The sequence below is a fragment of the Theropithecus gelada genome, chromosome 3 (assembly GCF_003255815.1).
Source record: "Theropithecus gelada isolate Dixy chromosome 3, Tgel_1.0, whole genome shotgun sequence".
NCBI lineage: Eukaryota > Metazoa > Chordata > Mammalia > Primates > Cercopithecidae > Theropithecus > Theropithecus gelada.
Genome location: NC_037670.1, coordinates 118,649,549 through 118,672,959, shown reverse-complemented (window position 1 = coordinate 118,672,959; position 23,411 = coordinate 118,649,549). Strand labels below are relative to the sequence as shown.

General features: G+C 36.3%; 1 long non-coding RNA gene across 1 annotated transcript in view; it reads left to right on the top strand.

Annotated features, from left to right (window-relative positions):
• The first annotated feature begins 16,600 nt into the window (after positions 1-16,600).
• Positions 16,601-23,411, top strand: part of LOC112621307 — a 69,986-nt gene continuing 63,175 nt past the window's right edge. The window contains exon 1 of the long non-coding RNA XR_003118700.1: positions 16,601-16,738. This is a non-coding gene — a long non-coding RNA (uncharacterized LOC112621307). The remainder of the gene's footprint in view (positions 16,739-23,411) is intronic.

The following is a 23,411-nucleotide window of genomic DNA, read 5'->3' as shown; positions in this document are numbered from 1 at the left end:
AAATTGACAAATGATACCTAATTAAACTAAAGAGCTTCTGAACAAGCACACCATAAACTATCAATAGAGTAATCAGACAACCTACAGAAGGGGAGAAAATATTTGCACACTACCAGTCCCACAAAGGTCTAATATCCAGAAGGTATAAGAAACAAGTTCACAAGCAAAAAACAAACAACTCCATTAGAAAGTAGGCAAAGGACATAAACAGACATTTTTCAAAAGAAGACACACATGTAGCCAGTAAGCATATGAAAAAAAAAAAAAAGCTCAACATTATGAATCATTCAAGAAATGGAAATCAAAACCACACTGACATACCATTTCATACCAGTCAGAATGGCTATTACCAAGAGTCAACAACAACAACAACAACAACAACAAAAACGGGTGCTGGTGGAGTTGCAGAGAAAAGGGAACACACACAGTGCTCGTGGTAGTGTAAATTAGGGTAGCCATTGTGGAACTCAGCGTGATGTTTCCTCAAAGAACCTGAAACTTGATCCAGCAATCCCATTACTGGGTGTTATGATGGTTAATATTGAGAGTCAATTTGATTGGATTGAAGGATGCAAAGTATTGTTCCTGAGTCTGTCTGAGAGAGTGTTGCCACAGGAGATTAACATTTGAGTCAGTAGACTAGAAGAGGCAGACTCACCCTCAACCTGGGTGGGCACCATCTAATCAACTACCAGCACGGCTGGTATACAAGCAGGCAGAGAAACATGGAAGGACTAGACTGGCTAAGTCTTCTTGCCTCCATCTTTCTCCTGTGTTGGATGCTTCCTGCCTTCAAACATCTGACTCTTAAGTCCTTCAGTTTTTGGACTGTTGGACCCGTTTGCCAGGGGCTCTCAGGCCTTTAGCCACTAACTGAAGGTTGCACTGTCGGCTTCCCTACTTTTGAGGATTTGAGACTAGGACTGACTTCCTTGCTCCTCAGCTTGCAGATGGCCTATTGTGGGACTTCACCTTGTGATTGTGTGAGTCAATACTCCTTAATAAACTCCCTTTTGTATATACATCAATCCTATTATTCCTGTCTCTCTACAGAATCTTATTACAGGTATATACCTAAAAGAATATAAATTCCTCTATCATAAAGATATATGATCACATATGTTCATTGCAGCACTATTTGCAATAGCAAAAACATGGAATCAACCTAAATGCCCATTAATGATAAAGTGGATAAAGAGAATGTGGTACATATGCATCATGGAATACTACGTAGCCATAAAAATAAATAAGATCATGTCTTTTATGGAAACATGGTTGGAGCTGGAGGCCATTATCCTTAGCAAACTAATACAGGAACAGAAAACCAACTACCATATGTTCTCACTTATAAGTGAGAGCTAACCAATTAGAACACATGGACACAAAGAGGAGAGCAACAGACCTCTGGGCCTACTTGAGGGTGGAGGATGGGAGGAGGGAGAGGAGCCGAAAAACTGTCTACTGAGTATTGTGTTATTAACTGAGTGTGAATTAATCTGTACACCAAACCCCCATGACACACCATTTGTCTATATAACAAACTTGCAAATGTATCCCTGAACCTAAAATAAGAATTATAATTTTAAAAACCAAAAATAACAAAATTGTCAAATTCTACTTTAATTTCTTTACCTCTCACTTTTTAATACACAACTTTTTTCCTGAAATTTAATATGCTTATTATTTTTTCTGTTATGTTAGAGAAAAATAAAATGTAATTATTAAAACAATCTTGATAAAGGAATTTTTAGACATTTCTCAATTTTGCAAAAGGAAATAATAACTTCAATATTAAAATTGATTTAAAATTATAAAACAAGTTTTTTTCTTTAAATATTAAAAAAACTATAAGTAGCTTACTGATTTGTAATTAAAATTTAATAAAACCACAATGGCCATAAAACAAAATGACAAAAATCTTTGAGCAAAGAATTACTAATCTATTAAGAAACTTACATTTTTCATACTGTGGTATTGGATTATTGTTACTGGATATACAATAATTTCCATTTTTTTCTGTTTGCTTTTGCTTTAGCCAATGGTAATAAAATACTTGGTACTATTTGGTTGTTTTTCTTCTGTTTCAACTGAAAATATTATTTAGAGACCTCATGTAGCCAACTAAAAACATTCATTTCTATATTTATTTCTTCTTTTATGTTGGTCTTATACCAGCATTTGATATGAAATTTTCCAGTTTGCTGCCTTTTATAAACCATGTTTCCACCATCTACACATTATTTTACTAAGGGAAATAAGTATAGAAAATAGAAGTAAATATTTCCTTATGAACTATGATTTCTACTCTGGTTATAGAGACTACAGGTGAGATTTTATTGATGTCAGGGAAATGCTTCACTTAAATAGGGATTATATATTATGTGTAAATGAATTGTAAAGCCACTTTGAAGGCTTATTAGGTTAGGTGAATAGGTAATTCAACATGGAATTGATTTCTAATTTCAACTTTATTTATTGATTGTTAAATAGAGGAATGTTAAAACTAAAATGATATCAGGGATAACTTAGTTCAATCTCCACAAATTAGATATTTAAGATCTATAAATGTCCTAATTTACAGAAAGCTGTACAACCGGTAAGTGACAGATGTAACATAAAACCTCGGCCTCCTGAGTTTCGGGGAAATTTAGTTTCCATTGAAATATGCTGTATTCTCAGTTGTTATTACATGAGTGTAAGGCATTGACTGTGTCAAATACTTTATTTATAAAATGTTTATGAAGTTTTTAGTCCTATTCAAATGTTTATTTAATCGGATTCTAGTGTAAAACATGTGTCTAGGGACTATGACAAATTGTAGTCCTTGGAATCAGGCAAAACTATTTTGAGCTAGTTACTAGCCAGCTGTGCACTTTTGTCAAAACTCTTAGCTTCTACTGCCGCTATACAAGACTGCTGTGGGGATTATATGTCACCTAATGTGTTTCCTGGCCTGTTTTAAGTCATTAACAAATAATAACAATCAGGAGCAGATATATTGTTTGTGAAATTTTAAGATTTATTCCCGAGATTTAAGTCCATTTATAATCCATGGTAGGACAACAATTATTTTAAATTAAATAGTATTAGAAAAATGCGGAGCAATTACAAATACTTCATCTAGGAATTTATGTCAAGGCGGAGTTGTAACAATACCAACACTTTCTTCCACAAAGTAGTCTTTTCATCTGTAAACTAAACAAATGACTACTCAGATTTTTATCTCTAAAACTCATAAATGATATCGGGGATCACTTAGTTCAATCTCCACAAATTAGATATTTAAGATCTATAAATGTCCTAATTTACAGAAAGCTGTACAACCAGTAAGCGACAGATGTAACACGAGACCTCAGCCTTCTGAGTTTTGGGGAAATTTAGTTTCCACTGAAATATGCTGTATTCTCATAATTCCATAAATAAGCTTAAGCATATATCATTAAAAGAACAAAAACAGGCCGGGCGCGGTGGCTCAAGCCTGTAATCCCAGCACTTTGGGAGGCCGAGACGGGCGGATCACGAGGTCAGGAGATCGAGACCATCCTGGCTGACACGGTGAAACCCCGTCTCTACTTTAAAAATACAAAAAACTAGCCGGGCGAGGTGGCGGCGCCTGTAGTCCCAGCTACTCGGGAGGCTGAGGCAGGAGAATGGCGTGAACCCGGGAGGCGGAGCTTGCAGTGAGCTGAGATCCGGCCACTGCACTCCAGCCTGGGCGGCAGAGCGAGACTCCATCTCAAAAAAAAAAAAAAAAAAAAAAAAAAAAAAAAAAGAACAAAAACAGCCAGAATATGTAAAATACAGTATATGCTTCGGGGAAGTAATAATTTAAATCAGACTTTTGTATAAAAGTAAAAGATCTCAAACTAATGGTAAAATAAATCATTTTAATTTTTAAAATTATTATATATCATATTACTCGAGACAATTTAATTGTTGAGAAAATTAAAATTGATATTTAAATATAAAAATAGTACTAATTATTTTAATTTATTTTCATACTTATATTTATAATACAATCAGCAATATAACTATAATCCCTGTGATCCTGGGCATGTCACTAGTATTTTTAGGTATTAGAAAATGAAAATAACGACTACGTTGTAGAAGCTCTAGGGAAACTGTCATCATACATGTACAATGGAAGTCTAAATTGATACAACTTTTATGAAAAGTCAGTTGGCCATATTTATCTACACCATTACTAGTTAGTAGCCTTACCTTGTGTCCAAATGATAATTCTACTTCTAGAGAATTCCATGGAGGAAGAAATGAATAAATATATACTAGGATAACTATCACATTTTTATTGATTATAGTAAAAAATAAGAAATAACAAATATTCAAAGTAGGAAATTTATCAAATAATTTATAGTACATTATTATAATTAAATATAGTAATCATTTTAGAGAAATATGTTATAGCATAAAAAATGATGAGGAATATATTACTATATAAATGATAAAAAATTTAATTGCCAACTTAAAAGTTTCATTAAACAATTCTATGTCTATATATTACATGCACTTATATAATAATTTATGTGGAATACATATTGCAATGTTTTTACAAATCATCCCTGGCATATTGGGATACAGATTATTTGGTTTCATTCATGGTTTTAAATTAAATGGATCATTTCAGTCTCACTACCATGTAGTTGTTAATAAATTGATTGTCAATTTAATGGCCAAAGTATGCAGACATTATAGAATGGAAGTCAATTGTTTTATTTATAATAATACTAAATATTTATAAAATAAATATACAAACTCTCAAGCAAATTATTTTGTATAAGCAGAGCTAATATTCAACTGATAGCTACCTGTGCAGTTTTAATGGCTGTTTACGGCTGGTTCTCATTCTGATGGATCAGGGCCTGTGCAGTTCTAGTTGTTAAACATTTAAAATTTTTATTTGTCTGTTACTAAATGTAAATTGGCAGATAGTGATTTCAGTAACTAAATTTGAAAAGTAGGAATAAGTCTGTATATCGGGGAGGGGGAAATGTATGGGGACATAATCAGTGAAAGTTCTAGATCAGTTGATTTTGAGGTATCTAAGGTACCTGTGGAAAATTATACTTTACTAAATGGCTACAGAGTATTTCTTGTCCCTCCTGTTCATCAGGATCCCTTCCATTGCCCCATCAGAAGATGAAGTTCATATCCTTTCACCTTAAACATAGGTGGGTCTTTGTGATATACTTGACTAACAGAATATGGCAGAGGTAATGCAATATAACATCTGAGATTAGGTCATAAAAGGCAATACAGCTTCTTACTGACTGTCTTGAAACACTAACTCTTAGGATTCATCCGCAATGCTGCAAAGAAGCCCAGAACAAATGCAGAGGCACAGTTAGAAAGGAACTATGACCTCAGTTGGGTTCCAAATCAATAGCTGGTATTAACTTGCCAGCCATGTGAATAAACTATCTTTGAATAAGATCTTTCGGACCTCAGAGCCAGCCTAAGTGATGCTACATGGACCAGAAATTAGACTACTCTGGAGTCTTGCTATAATCACAGATTAATTAACAAAATAAATGAGTGTTGTTGTTTTCAACCACTAAGCTTTTATAGTCTGTTTCACAGCAACTAATAACTGATACAGGACCTTACTTGTTGCTATTTGACTTTTGATAAAAATATTTCAGTAATATATGACACAAGAAAATGCAGAAAATTAAGCTCAACTGAATCAAATAAGTGCAAAGGCATTTTAAATGTGTTTGCTTGAAGGAAGAAACATTTTAATCTGGCTAAAGGAAAAGAGAGACATGAAAAGCCACATCTCCATTATTATGATACTTAATTTTTTTCATAAACAGAATTGTGAGTATTAATATAGTTGTCTCACATTTATATCTCATAAATGTGCAAGTTTTTTTATTACATTTTTCTCTTTGTAAACCACATCATCCTTCTTTTCATCCCCTTAATTGATAAAATATTTTGTAGGCCAAGTCATACTCTAAAGATTTATTTCGCCTCGGCATGAAATAAATGGTGGCTCATGTCTGCAATCCTAGCAGTTTGAGAGACCCAGGCAGGCAGACTGCTTGAGTCCAGGAGTTCAAAGTCAGCCTGGGCAACATGACAAAACACCGTCTCTACAAAAAAATACAAAAATTACCCTGGTGTGGTAGAGTGCACCTGCAGTCCCAGCTCCTGAGGAGGCTGAGATGGGAAGATTTATTGAACCTGGGAGGTCACAATCGCAGTGGTCTGTGATTGCACCACCACACCACAGCCTGGGTGACAGAGTCAGACCCTGTCAGAAGGAGAGAGGGGGATGGGGGGGAGGGGAGGAGGAGAGAAAGAGAGAGAGAGAGAGAAGAGAGAGAAGAAGAAAGAAAGAGAAAGAAACAAAGAAAGAAAGAAAGAAAGAGAAGGAAAGAAAAAGAAAGAAAGAAAGAAAGAAAGAAAGAAAGAAAGAAAGAAAGAAAGAAAGAAAGAAAGAAAGAAAATAAAGGAAGGAGGGAGGGAAGGAGTGACGGAGTGAAGGAAGGAAGGAAGGAAAGAAAAGAAAGAAGAAAAAAAGAAAGAAAGAAAGAAAGAAAGAAAGAAAGAAAGAAAGAAAGAAAGAAAGAAAGAAAGAAAGAAAGAAAGAAAGAAAATAAAGGAAGGAGGGAGGGAAGGAGTGAAGGAGTGAAGGAAGGAAGGAAAGGAAAGAAAGAAAGAAAAGAAAAGAAAGAAAAGAAAGAAAGAAAGAAAGAAAGAAGTGAAGGAGTGAAGTAAGGAAGGCAAAGAAAGAAAGAGAAAGAAAGAAAGAAAGAAAGAAAGAAAGAAAGAAAGAAAGAAAGAAAGAAAGAAAGAAAGAAAGAAAGAAAAGAGAAGAAAAGAAGGGAGGGAGGGAGAGAAGGAGGAAGGAAGGAAGGAAGGACAGAAGGAAGGAAGGAAGAAAAGAAAGAAGGGAGGAAGGAAGGAAGGAAAGAAAAAGGAAAGAAGGAAGGAAAATAAAGAAAAATAGAATTTTCTGCAACCATCCAGAAACTACAGCAGACAGTAAGAGTTAAATTCCCAGGAGTTTAAGAAGCTGAGGAATCTTATTATAAAATTTGTTTTTCATAGAAATCACTACTTTGTCAATATTGCTGAAGTTTGGGTCCCTGAAAGCCAAGTTTGCTCCCTGTGAACCTCTGAGCAGCACCTCATCCTTCTGCTGCTGTGACTACTTGGCAAACAGGTTCATTACTCTGTTCATTGAGAGGCAGTAGAGCATGGTATTTAATGGTACAGACTTTGAAGCCAGACTAGCTGTGTTTGAAGCCCACCACAGACAATCCATGTAACATTGAGAACTTCATTTAAACCTCTCCTTGCTGCAGTTTTTTCATCTATAAAATGAAAATTGTATAATAGTGTCTAACACATTGGAATAGCATTGTGTTGTTGAGGAAACTAAATAAGCTAAAGTAAGAGTCTTAAAACTGTACCTAATACTGAAGAAATACTATCTGTCAAAGTAGCCGGAAGACTTTCTCAAATGCTTTTCAACTTGCTGCTTTTACTATGGAGCTTGAAAATCCAAAAATTCATATTCAGTCTTCTTTGCATTTAGAGGCATCCAGTGATTTAAAGGGGATTTTAGGAAATCACTTGCATTCCTTATTAAAGAAACAGTTAGTACTGCCATTCTTTCTCCCCTTCTATCAATTTATAAAGCTTCCACATTGGCTACAGCTGCAACAGGGAAAAATTAAGAAAAAAAGCACGACCCTAAACTCTAACATCTGTCAGATGTTAAGCCCACAGCAGCAAATACTTATGAAATTTTTTTAAAAAAATCACTATTGGAGACACAGCTAGTTCAATCACAACATGTATAATGGTACAATTGCTACAAATAATTCCACTCCTGTCTAAAATGCCTAGCTAGGACTTATAATACCAGGTACTCTCTAGGCATTTCATACATGTAGTGTATAATTCTAATAAGACCTGCTGGCATGGGTATCGTTAGGCCAATTCAAAGGTGAGGAAATTGAGGTTTAGGGAGATGACATAAAATTACCTAAGTTGTACAGTTAGTAAATAGAGGAATAGAAATCTGAGCCAAAGTCTGTAAGAGTTTACCATACTCTTAACAATCATGCTTTTCAGCTACACTATAGGCGTAGGAAGCAAACTAGGGACAGAGAAGGATAGTATCTGAAATTGCTTTCATAAAATTAAATACAAAAGTGTTCAGCAATTAAGAAATAAAGATACATTTCACTGAAATTACTTTTATAGATATCTAAATTGATCACATTGATCAACATTTATTCAACCTCCTATTTCTCTTTCCCCATAATAAAATAGAAAAAGAGCTATTTAAATTCTAAATTATACATTCAGCTTTTGGTGGGGAAAACTAATGGTTTGTGTCTGGAGGCATTTTCCGTATTATTTGTGAATGGGTTAGTGGTTGAAATCCACTTCCTAATTGTCATGTGTCCACCCACCACTATTGTTACAGATTTAGTGGTAATTTCAAGATCTGGTATGGTAGGAAGAGGCACTGTTTTCTAGGGCGCTTGGTATTTGTCCTTTCACTAAAAACGGGATAGTTACAGATTAATTCCTTTGTAACATAATCTATTTCCAGCACAGCTTATGTCAAACATGCTATCCTATTTTGTGATTAGGCCCACAAGATTATAAATTCTTACCTTCAGAGTATTTAACCTTTCTAAAAGTAGTCTGAAACTTGAAGAAATCTGTAAACATTTATGTAGGAATCATAACCGCAACCCAAGATAAACAAGCATAGGAAACCATTGGGGTGGCTGGTGAAGTTTAGAACAATAATAAATATGCTCACTTTGCTACTAGGAGATAAAATAATAACAAAACCAACTACACAATTAAATATGATGTTTCTTCATATGGTTATTTATTTTCCCTTCAGAAATAAATTTAAGTCTTTTGTTGTTAAGATATCTAAACATTTTTTAATCAAAAAGCAAAAAAAATTGTGAAAATGAAAATGATAATTTATACAGATGTTATGCATTATGATCTTGGGCAATGTAGGTCATAAGAATGATTTAGATCAATCTGGTTTTGTTCCTTTTGAAGAGTTAAGCATTAACGTATTCCAAACACATAGAAATAAATTAAAATGCAAAAGGAACACAGATTTTTGTGCATTTGTTCTACATTTTTCTCATTCCTTTTACTCATTCATCCTACAATTATTTATATAGCATATTATCTTATAGGAAATAAGAAAACTGAAAAGCCACAATCATAACTATGTCTTCCATGGAAACTTAATAATCTCAAATGAAAAATAAAATGTAACAACTAGAAAGTATTACACATAATGCTATGTTAAATATCATAAGAGCAATACAAATAGTAGCTTCAGGGTTTCAAGGAATAAAGAGTTCAATGAGAAAATGAAGGGTGAATATGTAGAGGATGAAGACTTTGAGATGGCCTTGAGTTTTACTAGATTTTGTAGGGAAAAAATGGGGCACTTCTCCTTTTAGGGAATCAACTTCCACACTTCTGAATGTCCTTCTCTCTGATGCTTGGTCCCATCCCTATCTCAGCAACTGTGCTTCAGGAAAAAACAAACAAACAAATAAAAAGCTTACCCTAGCAGGCCTGTAGCAGTCACCTATAGAACATTTTCTTGTGGGTTGGTCTTTTGGCTGGCACTGGAACATTCAACCTTCAGAAAGTCTGATCCATTGATAAAGTTGGTTTGCCCGCCTGGGTCACTGCACATCTACTTTCTTTCTGGGAGTCTGGAATTTCATCAGCTACAGCTGATTGTTTGTGCCTGTGTGACCACCCTCAACTAAAAACCTTGAACTCCCAAACAGGGCTCCTTTGGTATGGCCTCTCCCAAGAGGGAGAACATAGGGAGCCCATGCATGAACCCCTCCAGATTCTGCCTGTCCTGTTTCCTTTCCTTTTAATCAATGACCCTGCTGTGTATGCTTGCTGTGTTGAAATTCTGTGAGTCTTTCAAGGGAATCACTGTGTTTGGATGGTCCCTGGGACCATAAAACATCAGTCTATCAGCCCCTTTCATTCTTCATACTTTTTTACTGCCTAGAATAGGTGCCGTACTGAATCATTTTAGTAAAACTTATACTCTAAAGTAAAAAGAGATTACTTAAAATAACCCTACTAATATATCTCAGCTATCTTTTACGCACCACTCGTTTGATAATCATACCCTAATCATCCTTACCTCTTCCTAATTTCTCAAAAAAACTAAGCTTTTTTTTTTTCCTATTTGGGGTCTTACAGTTAATTCTGTCTGAATGATTCTTCACGAACTTCTTCTCCCCAAATACCCACCATACACACATTTGAATGGATGGATTTGTTTCACCCCGATGTCTTAGTTTAAATGTAATGTTTTGTTTGTCTTTTTCTTTTGAGACAGAGTTTCCCTTTGTTGCCCAGGCTGGAGTGCAATCGTCCAATCTCGACTCACTGCAAACTCTGCATCCCAGGTTCAAGCGATTCTCCTGCCTCGGCCTACCAAGTAGCTGGGATCACAGGCATGCACCACCATGTCTGGCTAATTTTGTATTTTTAGTGGAGACAGGGTTTCACCATGTTGGCCAGGCTGGTGTGAAACTCCTGACCTCAGGTGATCCACCCGCCTTGGCCTCCCAAACTGCTGGGATTATAGGTATGAGCCACCGCGACTGGCCTTAAATGTAGTCTTCTAAAGGGGGATATTTTGACTACACAACTTTAAATAGTACCTTCCCCTCTCTATTATTTGCTTATATAACACTCTGATAATTTATTTCTCTAGTCATTTATCAGAGTTTCTAATTATATATTCAATTTTCTTTTTCTTTTTTTTTTTTTCCTTTTTTTGTCTTTGCTATTAGTCTTTAAGTTCGATAAAGACAGAGACCACTTTGGTTTTTTAATCAGTGTATACTCGGTCCCTAACCCAGTAGCCTAACAAAGAGAAGGCAATTAAAAATTATCAAATAAAAACTTGTATTCAAATATAGGAGCTAGAGCTAGATGTAGCCAGTATTACTTAAAGGAAGGATATTACTTTATTACGATATTACTCCAGGAAGGAGAAGATACTGGATAAACCAGTATACCTAAAAGAAAGCACATACATTACACAGAAGAAAAAACTTCAGAGTATTTTTTAAATGCTTATCATTCTGATAATTTTTGGATTATGTCAATTTTACTTTTAGAAGTAAAATAGAATCTGTGCAATCTACTGGGTATCCTTGGGTCAAAGAAATGGTACTTAAATATTTACTGTAGTATTAAATAAAGTGCAGGAAAGCTAAGTATAAGCTGAAAAATAATAATAATTCTTCCCTGGAGCAATGTGTGCAAGGCTTTCCTGGAACGGAAAGGACCACTATCCAGTATGCCCAGGCATGTCTAAGACACTGGGGATTTCATCAAAAAGCAAATATATCTGTAGGCTAAGTTTAAACTGTTGCCGAAGGGTAGATCTAAATGATTTAACAAGAAAATTGATTCCAGTTTGTCATCGCCTATAAAAGCCTGAAAATCAGTTGATAATATTTATTTATGAACTTCTATAAAAATCTTCCCAGTGCCATATGTTTTAATTTTAACCATTGGCCCCACGCTCATTATAAGTACCTTTATCTACAAGTCATTTCCCACAAGGACCAGTTTCAGAAAGACCTTTGTCAGTAAAAAGCTATGGGAAATAGTTCAAATTTCAAAAACTTCAATATTTATACCCCAAGACATAATAAAGTTCTGAAATAGAACTTTTGAGGTTATGTTTTCTAACAATAACAACCATTATCAAAATCTTTCCAAATACATAAACATATATAATCTGCTCATGTAAATTTTAATGGAATGTATGTAAAGAACAGCCTTATATGGCTCCAAAGTTCAGGTGTAAGTATGGTCAGATTTAGCAACCTTGACTCACTTTGTGGATTTTTAGCCAAGGTAAGATAAGAAACTACATCAAGCCAATATTTAGAAAACTTTGTTTAAATATTTTGCTTGAAACAGTTGCTTTTGCAAGGCATACCAACTGTATCGAAGGATCTTGAAAAAATTTTAAAATGTTGGAAGCAAGTTACTGCCCTTCCTAAAGAAATGCTTTGAAAAGAATAATATTTATGCAATATGCACCATACATATATGATTCACTAGACAAAAAGTGGGCATTCAAATACTTGCTGATTGTTTAATTTTTCTAACATAATCAAAAATATATTTTAGGAGGATAGAGGATGTTTTTTAGGGGAATGGAATATTGCTCCTCTATGTTTGACATTAAATAACAAATAAAATCAGAACTCCAGGATATTTCATACTCATGTTGAAAAATTGGTTCTCTTGTGTTCATTATAGTGACTTCTGGCAAATTCCATGTCAGTTTCTTTTAAAGTGAAAAATCCCTTCTACTCCTTATAAATGAATTGCACACTCAATGGAAAAAATTACGTGAAACAAATTGTTTACCTCTGCTTTCAGTGAAAGCAAAAAGAGAGGCACATAATAGGGAATTACAAATGGATGTTTAAGGTAGCTTCAAGGATAGAAGACTGAATTAAAGTAGCTTCAAGGAGGGAAGACTGAATTAAAATTGTGGCCAGCAGGTATGAAGAAACTAGTAGACTCCTGGGATGCTTGGGTGCAGTGGGGAAAACAATTCGAGGCCAAGCTCCACACATTCCAAATTCAGCCAGCCAATTTCTGACAGAGTGTTCTTTAATTCCCAACCCCTTGGACCCTAGTTTCTTCCTTCATAAAGTTAGATAATCCTACATCCATTAAAAATGATCCCAGAAATTATGTAAGATAAAATAGAGGGTTTCATACACTCATTAATTTTTAGTCTGACATGACGGATGTCAGAGTTCAGCTTTACCTATTGCTTCTTATTTTTTATTTTATTTCATTTTTTTTTTTTTTGAGTTGGGGGTCTTTCTATGTTGCCCAGACTGGAAGGAGTGATGTAATATCCAGTGTTCTCACCATAACAATGAACTACGTGACCCCTTCCTTTTTATAAAAAAGGCTAGAAAGTTAGTTACAAAGGAGTGACTGGGTTTATAGTATTCTCACCATAACAACGATAACTATACGGGGTAATGCATGTGTCAATTAGCCGGATCAAATAGTTTATATATATATATATTTCAATACATTGTGTTGTACATGATGAATATATACAATTTTATATTTTTTTTCTTTTTTAAACAGATGGGGTCTCTCTATGTTGCCTAGAATGAACTCACACCGTTGGGCTCAAGCTATCCTCCTGCCTCAGCCTCCCTAGTAGCTGGACCTCCAAGCACATACCACAATACCTAGCTCTATTTTATCTTTTAACTTAAAAATAAATACAATTTTTTAAAAAGGAGTTAGAAAAACATGGTAAAAACAGCTGTTTTTAAACTATATATATATATATACACATATATGTATATATATAATTTTAACACAATGCTTGGCATATTTAAATGAATGTAACTAAATAGTGAACCTTAGACTAATTTCTGTTAACTATCAAATTGTGTATCTACCCTCTCAGTAACCCCACATGAATATCTAAAGGATATCTCTAAGTTAATATAGTCAAAACTGAAACCCCAAACATGATCTCCTCGACTCTTCCTTATTTCAGTCAAAAGCATCATCATCTATATATTTGCTAAAGCTGAAGTACAGGAGATTGTGTTTTTTGGTTTTTTTTTTTTTTCTTATCTCCTCTCAACTTCAGCAAACTAACCTCAAAATCCAAACAAGTATCAAACTCACCCACAAAATATATCCCTGAATCTGTTTATTATACTTCAGCTCCTTTAAAAATCTCCAAAGCCATCATAATTTCACGCTAGTTTCACCACCCTAATTCCATTATGTAGTCATTTTTTTTTTCCTAGTTTACCAAAGAAACCACTGAACAGATCTCTTTACTGTCAATCCATTCTCCACAGGAAAGTCTGAGTGGTATTTTGAAAAGAAAAAAAGTCATGACAATCACCTACTTAAATGTCTTCAGTGGTTTTTCTTCTTTTTTAAAATACAATCCAAATATTTTATGTGAGGAAATCTCTACCAGATCTGTCCCCTGCCTACCTTCTTAGTGTCAACTCATATCACAAGAACACTGATCATCTAACTGTTCCTCAGATAGGTAAAGCTTTCTAAAATTTTAGGTTCTTTGCAAGAGATTTTGATATGTCTCAAACACATCCTTTTTGTTCTTCAAAAAGCTGTTTTTCTTTTGGCATTCAGTCTGAGGGTAAATGATACCTCTTTTTGTTGAGCTTTGCTTGAACTGACTGTGAAAAGAAATCAATCTGAGTTTGCATTATCTGCCTGGCATTTTTCATACTAGGTTAATAATCTGTGGTCTGTTCTTTGCCTACCAGCCCTAGATTTCAAGCTTAATGGACAATAGTAAATAATAAACCAATAAATCTTGAATAAATAAATGGACGAAGAAGAAACTGGTAAATGTTTGGCTTATTCTATTTTTTTTTTTTTTTTTTCCAGATGCAGTCTCACTCTATCGCCCAAGCTGGAATGCAGTGGCACGGTCTTGGCTCACTGCAACCTCTGCCTTCCAGGTTCAAGCGAGTCTCCTGCCTCAGCCTCCCTAGTAGCTGAGACAACAGGCATCCACCACCACGCCCGGCTAATTTTTTGTATTTTTAGTAGAAATGGGGTTTCACCGTGTTAGCCAGGATCATCTTGATCTCCTGACCTCGTGATCCACCTGCGTTGGCCTCCCAAAGTGCTGGGATTATAGGTGTGAGCCACCGCGCCCGGCCTATTCTATCAATTTTAAAGTCAGTTGAAGGCTAGGCTATGTACTGCTTCCTGTGGCACTCAGCAACATATTTTGTACAGATTTAGTAATCAATGAATATTTTTGATTAAAGTAAAATGTTCCATGTCTCTTCCCCCAGCCCCCCACCCTGGGGAAGGAATTTTAGCATTAGCAGTTTTCTTACGCCATGTAACAGGTGTGTTGTTTCTGATTTTACCATGTGTTGCTGAATTGAGAACAGGTGTGCCATTTCAGACATTTCTCCAGTTGTATATTTAGTAGTAAAATAACTACAATAAGTATTTTATATTAATGTAGAAAATAGTTTTACGTTAAATGACATATGAATGTATCTACAGTGACTTAGAGACATTGTGAATCATTTCACTGCAATCCTAAGTTCTACATTAAATCCAGCAGCTTGCAGGTGCTACCTCAAGACTAATTAAGAAACACATATGAAAATAAGATTATTTGGTTAGCAAAAAGTCATAGAATTTTAGAGCTAGAAGAGAATTTAGAGATTGCTAAGATTTGTGATTTCTTATTTAATAAATTGAAGGCCATAAATGTTATTGACTTGCCCAATTTCTTACAAATATATTTAGTAATCTCTTACCAGTCTTGATAGTTACACTTCTAAAAATTCTGTGGTTACCGAAGTCATAATTAGAAAATTAAATAGCTAATTTTAAAAGGAAATATAGAAAAAAGTAATAAAACTGCGCAATTCACATCAGCTTATAATGTCTTCATTTAAAAATTAATTAGATTCATGGTAGGAAAGAGCCACTCAAGTAGCTACCCTTTCTTAAGCATTATCTCTTCAGAATGTTCATGAATACAGTACCACGATCTCCTGAGGCAGATTGCAACACAACTTTTCAGGTAAAAGTTGGACCAATTTTTGACTTTTACAAACCAGATCCTACTACTTTGAACTAAATGACTTTTGGATTTGTATATGCTTTGCTTTTTGTCATTTTTCCTGATCTGGATAAATTACATGTGTAATCCTCTGGTGTTTAAAAAATATTAGCAGTTAATATTGATATATTCAAGTGTACCGTGTATTCTTTTCTATTAATCTCTACCATGTAAAGAGAGGTATTTTTCCTTCTTTAGAAATCTCAAAAATATATCTACATGGACAAATGAGCAGAAATTATCACTGTGGTTTGTTAGTAAGGGAATTGGAGAAAATCACTGTAAAAAGACCATATATTTTAGCATTAGGGTCAACAGGCATAAAACCAAGTTTTCTCAAAACTTCATTGAAGAGAAATAACAGTACATGGACAAACAGGTCATAGCATACATTTCTTCACTCAGTCCAATGTTCTCAAATTGTGCCTTTATATTTTAGCTTATGAAAGTGTTTATAATAGATACTAGTTATAGTGTATAATATATTAATAGTATATAGTATGTAATAGATACACTATTATATGCTGGCTATATATCTTATATAACTATATAAGTTATAGTATATATTATATAATAGACACTTAGTTCAGAGAAGATAAGGTCTGCCTTCCTCTCTTGTTCTCTCTCTTCTTCTTTTTTTTTTTTGTACAAAAGATTGGTATGGAAAGATTGGCTAAGACATTGATTAATGTGGAATGGTTATTTAACTCAGACTAGGGCTCTCACAGGGGCTGAGTGGATAGACAGTTTTGTGTGTGCTAGATACATTAGTTTACTTGAAAAAATTGGAAATAAATAACAGGAGATTGGTTGGTGCTCAGATAATTATTGAAAAGCAAAAAATAAAATTAAGCTAGGAAAATAATAAGAATCCTTTATTCTCCTCTTCCACTCATGGTGAATCAGGACCAGTACAATAAATCACCCTCAATACTTCCCGTGAATGGCAACTGCTAAAGGGAAGCTTCTGCCTCTCATCATACACACTACCTCAGGGGGAAAAAAAGAGATCATTACAATGGCGGCCAAAGAGTGGTAAGAAAGTTCCACTTATTTTTATGCCTACTTATTTTTATTTTATACATCTAAATAATTTGTACATGTTGGTTAAGTATGGAGAATTGAACGGTGTTAAAACTAATTGTTGTTTCTAATTTCATAAAAATATTCCAATTATGGCAATCTCTAGCTGTGTGATAAAAATTATTTAAAATAAATTCCAAGATATTCTTTTACTGCTTGAATGGAAAAGGTTCAGGGCCTTATCTGCTATCCAGTATAATCTTGTCATTTTTGTGGCCACTTACGCTGCAACTTTGAGTTTTTAGGATTTCCACCAAAAAAAAAAACAAAAACAAAACAAAAGCCTGCTTTTCAAGAATGGGAGTAAACTTTTCATTTTGCCTTGAGCCACACCCAACTGACAAAAGTATTTATTTTTCTTCTTAAAAATATATACATTGACTTATTTTGGAAAATAGCAAACTTTTATGTTTTAACTTGAAAAAGTTTCTTTTCTTCATAATTTAAACCCATACACATAAATACACACCTTCTCTGTTTGAGAATAAAAAGCATTGGAAAAAGGAGTTATTTATGTCTCACTGCAAAAAGCTATATCCGTATTTGTTTTTAGACTTGAAAATGAAGAATGAGAAGAGTCAAAATAACAACATTTAGTTAGCTCCTTCATTTTACAACTGAAGAAACAGGTTATAGCAAGGTTATTGGTACTAGAAAGGAATCAGTGGCTATTGACCTCCAGCTCTATGGAAAATAAAAGACATGAAGGATCCTTGTCATCAGCTACATTGTGGGGTCTTGAGACAATATGACCAGAATCATGTAATAGCCTCATTATGTTTTATGTCATTTAGAATTATTTAAAAAATGTGAAGACAAAATAAATCTGTAATTTGGAGAAAATGTGCTTGCGTAATATATTTTAGAACATCCAAATATAGCAATAAAAATAAAAATAAAATAAAATGACTTAAGAAGGAAAATGGCTTAAAAATACAATGAAATAAAATAAATTGAAATGTCTTAGTGACTATGTGAGGTTGTCACTCTTTACATTAAAAAATTTGTTTTAACCTTGTGGGACAACTTTTAAAATAGCAGCTACATAATTTAATTTGGGCACACATTTATAGGTTATAAACTTATTAGCAAGGAGTTTTGGGGAGAAAAGATTAGAATTTTTTGCCGAGTATGTCCAAAAAAAAAAAAAAAAAGCACAGAAAAAACCTGAAATTATACAAGAATAGAATTAGATTTAAATAAAAATTTAAGCAGTACATCTGTTAAAGAAAGTGAAATTATGATGGCACTTAACTATTGATTCTTTTGTGTGAACCATGAATTGTGTTTACAATAATGCTATGTTTCAATTACATTTTTAGAAAATAAAAGGCTTATGCCTTTGAAAAGGAAAAGGACTCTCAAGAGCAAGATGTCAAATTACTGGAGCAGAACTACACTAAATAAAGATCCCCTGCCAGGTGGATAATCCCCTGATTATAGAAATTAGGAAAATAAATTAAACATGTTTTACTAAATTCACTTTTTAAATTAAAAAGTTACAAAGGATATAGGTTTTAATAGAACCTACATGAAGTAAAGCATGTATGACATTGTATTTTAGGCTTTCCTTTTTCTTTTGTTATCTTTTAGGGGCAGGTCTAGATAATTGTTATAAATATATTCAGGCCCTGTATGAGAAGGCAATACTATACGTGAAAAATAATTAAGGCAGTCCCTAGTTACAAACAGAATACTTTTTTCAGTCTGTCACTAGCATTTCATCACGCTTTTAATGATTCAGGAGCCCAAAGATTTTAAAATCTTTCAATATTATATATAGATGAAAGTAAGTTACGTTTTGAAAGCATAAAGGGAAACCTAAAACAAATGACTGATAACAAAGAATTCCAGCGGCTTTGGGTTCTTTGTATTTCCTTAGAACTTCAATTGTAGTATATACTGAAAGATTACAAATTATGAATGCTAATAAAGATGGCGGCAGCAGCCCGTCTGGGATGGCCACTGAGAAGATGTCGGCTAGTGTGAGGGGAGGTACAGAGGGGCTGTGTGCTTCGTGGAGTCAGTGGGGGCCTCGCCAGCTTCCAGGTCGTCTGGGTGGGAGGCCAGTGTTCCTCGGCACCGCTACAGCTGCCCAGCTATAGTTCCAGACCCTGGCATACCTGTGCTATTGGAGGCTGGGAGCTGGCAGGAGCCCCACCTCCAACCTAGTTGGTGGGATGGGAGCCCCTCACTCCCTGGTGCAGCTGCAGTTGCCCAGCCGAAGCTCCAGACCTGGGCATCCCTGCACCCGTGGGGACCTGGGAAGTCACCCTCATCCCGCAGGCTCCCTGCTTCCATTGCCTGGTTTCTCTGCTCCCAGGGCTTGTTGTGATTTCAGAGCAAAGTTGAGGATGAACACAGGCGCTGTGGCAACCTGGCCAGTTGTGCACACACTCAGGGCAGCACTGATATGCCAGTCCCCTGCTGCCTTAGCCCCCTCCAGACTTTGAGTGCTGACTAGTGTGGGAAGGAGGTTGATGGAGATGCCAAAGGCAGCTCAGGGTGGCCCTGCAGGCATCCCTAGATATGAACAGCCTGGGTGCCTTGGATGACATGTAGATGGCAGCAGGAGGCAGACAGGCTCCTGGGCAGAAAGGGGTGGATCCTGGTAAAGCCCCACCTTCAGGCGAGAAATGGCCGAAGGCATGGGGGCCAGGTTGTGAGTTCCAGGTGGAGTCTGTGGCTTGAAGTGAAAACTTACTGTGCTTTTCCCAGGCCTTTCCCATGGCCACCCATAGACCAATTAACATGCACGTCCTCCTATCTGAAGCCTATAAGCCATTCCCTCCCCACCCCCCCCACCCCCCGCCCACGCCACCCACCCCGTCTCAGCCAGACACACAAAGACCAGACAACCTGCCTGCAGAGAGGAGCTACACACACATACTCAGGGTCTCTCCTCTTGGTCTCTCCTCTTTGCTAAGAACCGCATATTTCTTCGGATGACCTGCCAGTGGAAAGGAGCTACCCACTTCAGGCCTCCTGAGAGCTGTACGGTTGCTTTATAAAGCACCTCTCGGCTTTGCTTACCCTCTAGTTTTCTATGTACCTCGGTCTTCCTGGATGCGGGACGAAACTTGGAATCTGCTAAATGGCGGGAATGAAAGAGTTGTAATACAAGCAAGGCTGAAACAGACACCCCCTTCCCCTACCCCCGACTCTCCATGTTGCAAATGACAGGGAGAGCAGAGCTGCAGCCCTTCGGGAAGCCCAGACCTAGCTCATGCACCCCCTCCCACTCCATACCTGGCTCACCCTTGTAGATCCTGGCTGGCAGCATGAGCCAGGCACAGCCTGCCACGCTGACTGGGCGGCAGAAGGAGCCCAGCAGGCCTGAGCAAAACTTAGGCAAAGGTGCCACCGGCCACAGAGGCTTCAGACTGGGAGAGTGACACCTTAAGGATTCTATGGCAATAATTTATTATCTTAAATAACAGGATATATTTTGTATGACACATATATGATATCCTATGAATTTCAGTCAGGGTTATGTTGATGAATGTTCAAAAACTTATTTTTCAGGAGAAAAGCATCCATGATCTTTTGTTGATTTCTGTGGTGTAAATACTCCCAGCGAAGCCACTTTTTAACTGTCAGCAAGACATCTTAAAATGCTGAGTTGGAAGTAGATATGGACCATACCATGGGCTCTCAAAAGAAGGTATGAGTCTACTCCAGCAACCACTGATCTTAACTCATCATCCATGCTTTTCTATACATAGAATATCTTACCATTAGGTCTGGGCACAAAAACTTAACTCACCTATGTAATTTCTACATGATTTTGTGTCAATTACATTTTTGCTTTGGATGAAATGATCAGTACCTATGGCCCCTTAATAACTTCACAAAGTTATTAAGCTAGAAAATTTTATACATGATTGAGATGCAGAATGGCCTTTTGAAATTTTAACATAACATACTAATTTGCTTGAGAAAAAAATATTTTGTAATAAGACTTCATCTTACATAAGTCAGAGATGTGTTACACAGTAGAGAAGTAAACAGCTAATTTTGGGGGCAACTGACTTTATTTGTACATTATCATTGTCCCCACTTCTTCACTATCAGTGTGTTCCAGACTCTGTGCTTGCCCCTTCAATTATATAATTCTACACACCCACACCCAGAACATTAAAGTAAAATTAGGAAACTAGTTTTAATGACTACATAGAATCCTTTTGTATGAATATGTTCTGATTTTCTCCCTAGCCTTAATTTTTTTGCCTCTTCTGCTGTCGTGTTTTTTCTAGTTTTATATGTTGTATCCAAAAAAGCCCTTAAAATCACTTTGTAATTTATAAGGAGAGGTATAAGTATACAAATAAGTTAAAAACCTTTCTCATACAGTTGATCCTCATTCTTTATGGATCCTATATTTGGAAAATTTGCCTATTCACTAAAAGTTGTTCGTAACCTTCATGTCAGCACTCATGTTTTCACAGTTATTTGTGAAATGCACAGAATTGTGACAAATTTGAGTCACCTGGGGCAAATGTTCCCAGATGACATCAAATAAAGTGATGCCCTGTCTTTCTTGCTTCAGGTCTCAGACTATAGAACAAGTATCTTGTTTCAAGATGTACTTAAAGCCAAGGTTTTCACATTTTAATGCTTTTTGTTGCAATTTTGTTGCTTAAAATGGCCAAGAAGAGTAGTGCTGAAGTACTCTCTGGTGTTCCTAAATATAGGAAGACTGTGATGTGTCTTAATGAGAAAATACATGTGCCACATAAACTGTTCAGGCATGAGTTATGTGCAGTTGGCTGTGAGCTCAATGCGAATTAATTGATAATAGAGTACATATAAGAATAAGTGTTTGGCCCTGTACTCACAAGGTTTATTATTTACTCACAAGGTTTGTAATCTATTTGTTGAACTTCTATTTAAATGAGATACTTAGGGTTATTTTAAATTATATTTTCACTATTGCTTAAGCTTATCATTTTAAAATTATAATCTTCCTAGTTAGGAAAGTGGAAATTAGAACAAGAGTTAGTGGAAAAATCACAAAATAGTCTTCATTCCATTTTCGCAAGATCATACCACAAGAATTGTCCTGGAGGCAGTGAGGCAAGATAGTGGAATAGAAGCCAGCACTGTTCATAACCTGTGCTGTAACACCAAATTTTAACAACTATCTGCACACAGAAAAGTATAATCACAAGAACTAAAAATCAGGTGAGCAATCACAGTACCTGGTTTTAATTTCGTATCATTGAAAAAGGCATTGAGGAGGTTCTGAGAGACAGTCTTGAACCACAGATGCCACCAGAGAGTATGTACATTTGGTGGAAAAAGAGCAGAGTGAATGGGGGTTATTACCTTGATTTCAGTTCTGCCCTGCCATAGCAGAGAACAAACCTGAACTGAGTTCAGCCAGTGACCACACACAGAAGGAGCATTTAGACTATATCTAGCCAGAGGAGAGTCATCCATTCCATTGGTCAGAACTTGAGTTGCTTGGAAAGTCTCACAACTACAGGTCAAAATGCTCTGGGTCACTAAACAAACTGAAAAGGCACTCTAGCACCCAGGGACTGATTCCTAGGCAACTCCTAATGCTGGGCTGAAAGTCAGAGGACTAGGGTGGCATGTGACCTAGGGAGACACTAGCTGAGGTAGCTAAACAGAAGCTTGCATCACTCTAACCCAACTCCAAGCTGTGGAGCTCCCAACAATAAAAGTGTCCCCTTCCTTCTGCTTAAGTGGAAGAAAGTAAAGACTGGAAAGGATTTTGTCTTGCATCTTGGATATCAGCTCAGTCATAATAGGACAGGGCATCTGGCAGAATTGTTAGACCCTTATTCCAGGCCCTGTGTCCCTGGGGATTCATCACTGCTGACTAAATAGCCCTTGGGCCCTGAGTAACCACCAGTGATACCCAGGTAGTATGCCATGGGCCTTGTACTCTAAGGCATGCTGGCTACAGGTGTGATCGAGCATGTTACTGGCTGTGGTGGCTATAGTGACATACTCCTTCTGTTTGAGAAAAGCAGAGGGAAAATTAAATGGGACTCTGTCTTGCATCTTTGGTACCAGCTTGGCTACAGTGGGGTAGAGAAACATGAAGGCTTTTGGGGTCCTTTAGTTTAGGACCAGATTCATGGACAGCACTTCTAGACCTGACCTGGGCCAGAGGTTAACCCACTACCCTGAAGGGTGAGTCCCAGACCTGACAGTATTCACCACAAACTGATTGAAGAGCCCTTGAGCTTTAAGTGAACTTCGGTGGTTGACCTGGAAAAACTTCCTTGTGGGCTAATGGTGGTGGTGCCCACAGGGAGGGGCTCCTCTGTCTGTGGGAAGGGGAAGGAAAAGCTGTAAAGACTTAATATTGTGGTTTGAGTGCCAGCTTAGCCACAGTACAATAGAACATCAAAGAAATTTTTAAAGTTTTTGGCTCTAATACCTGGCTTCCAGAGAGCATATCTGGACCTACCTGGGGCCTGGGAGAACTCACTGCCCTGAAGGAAGGGCACAAACCCGGATGGCTTAGACACCTACTGATTGCAAAGCCCTAGGGCTTTGAGTGAACATAAGTGATAGCAAATAGTGGTTATAACAGGTCTTGGGCAATCCCCAGTGCTGTCCTGGCTCAGGTCTGACCCAGTGCAGTGCC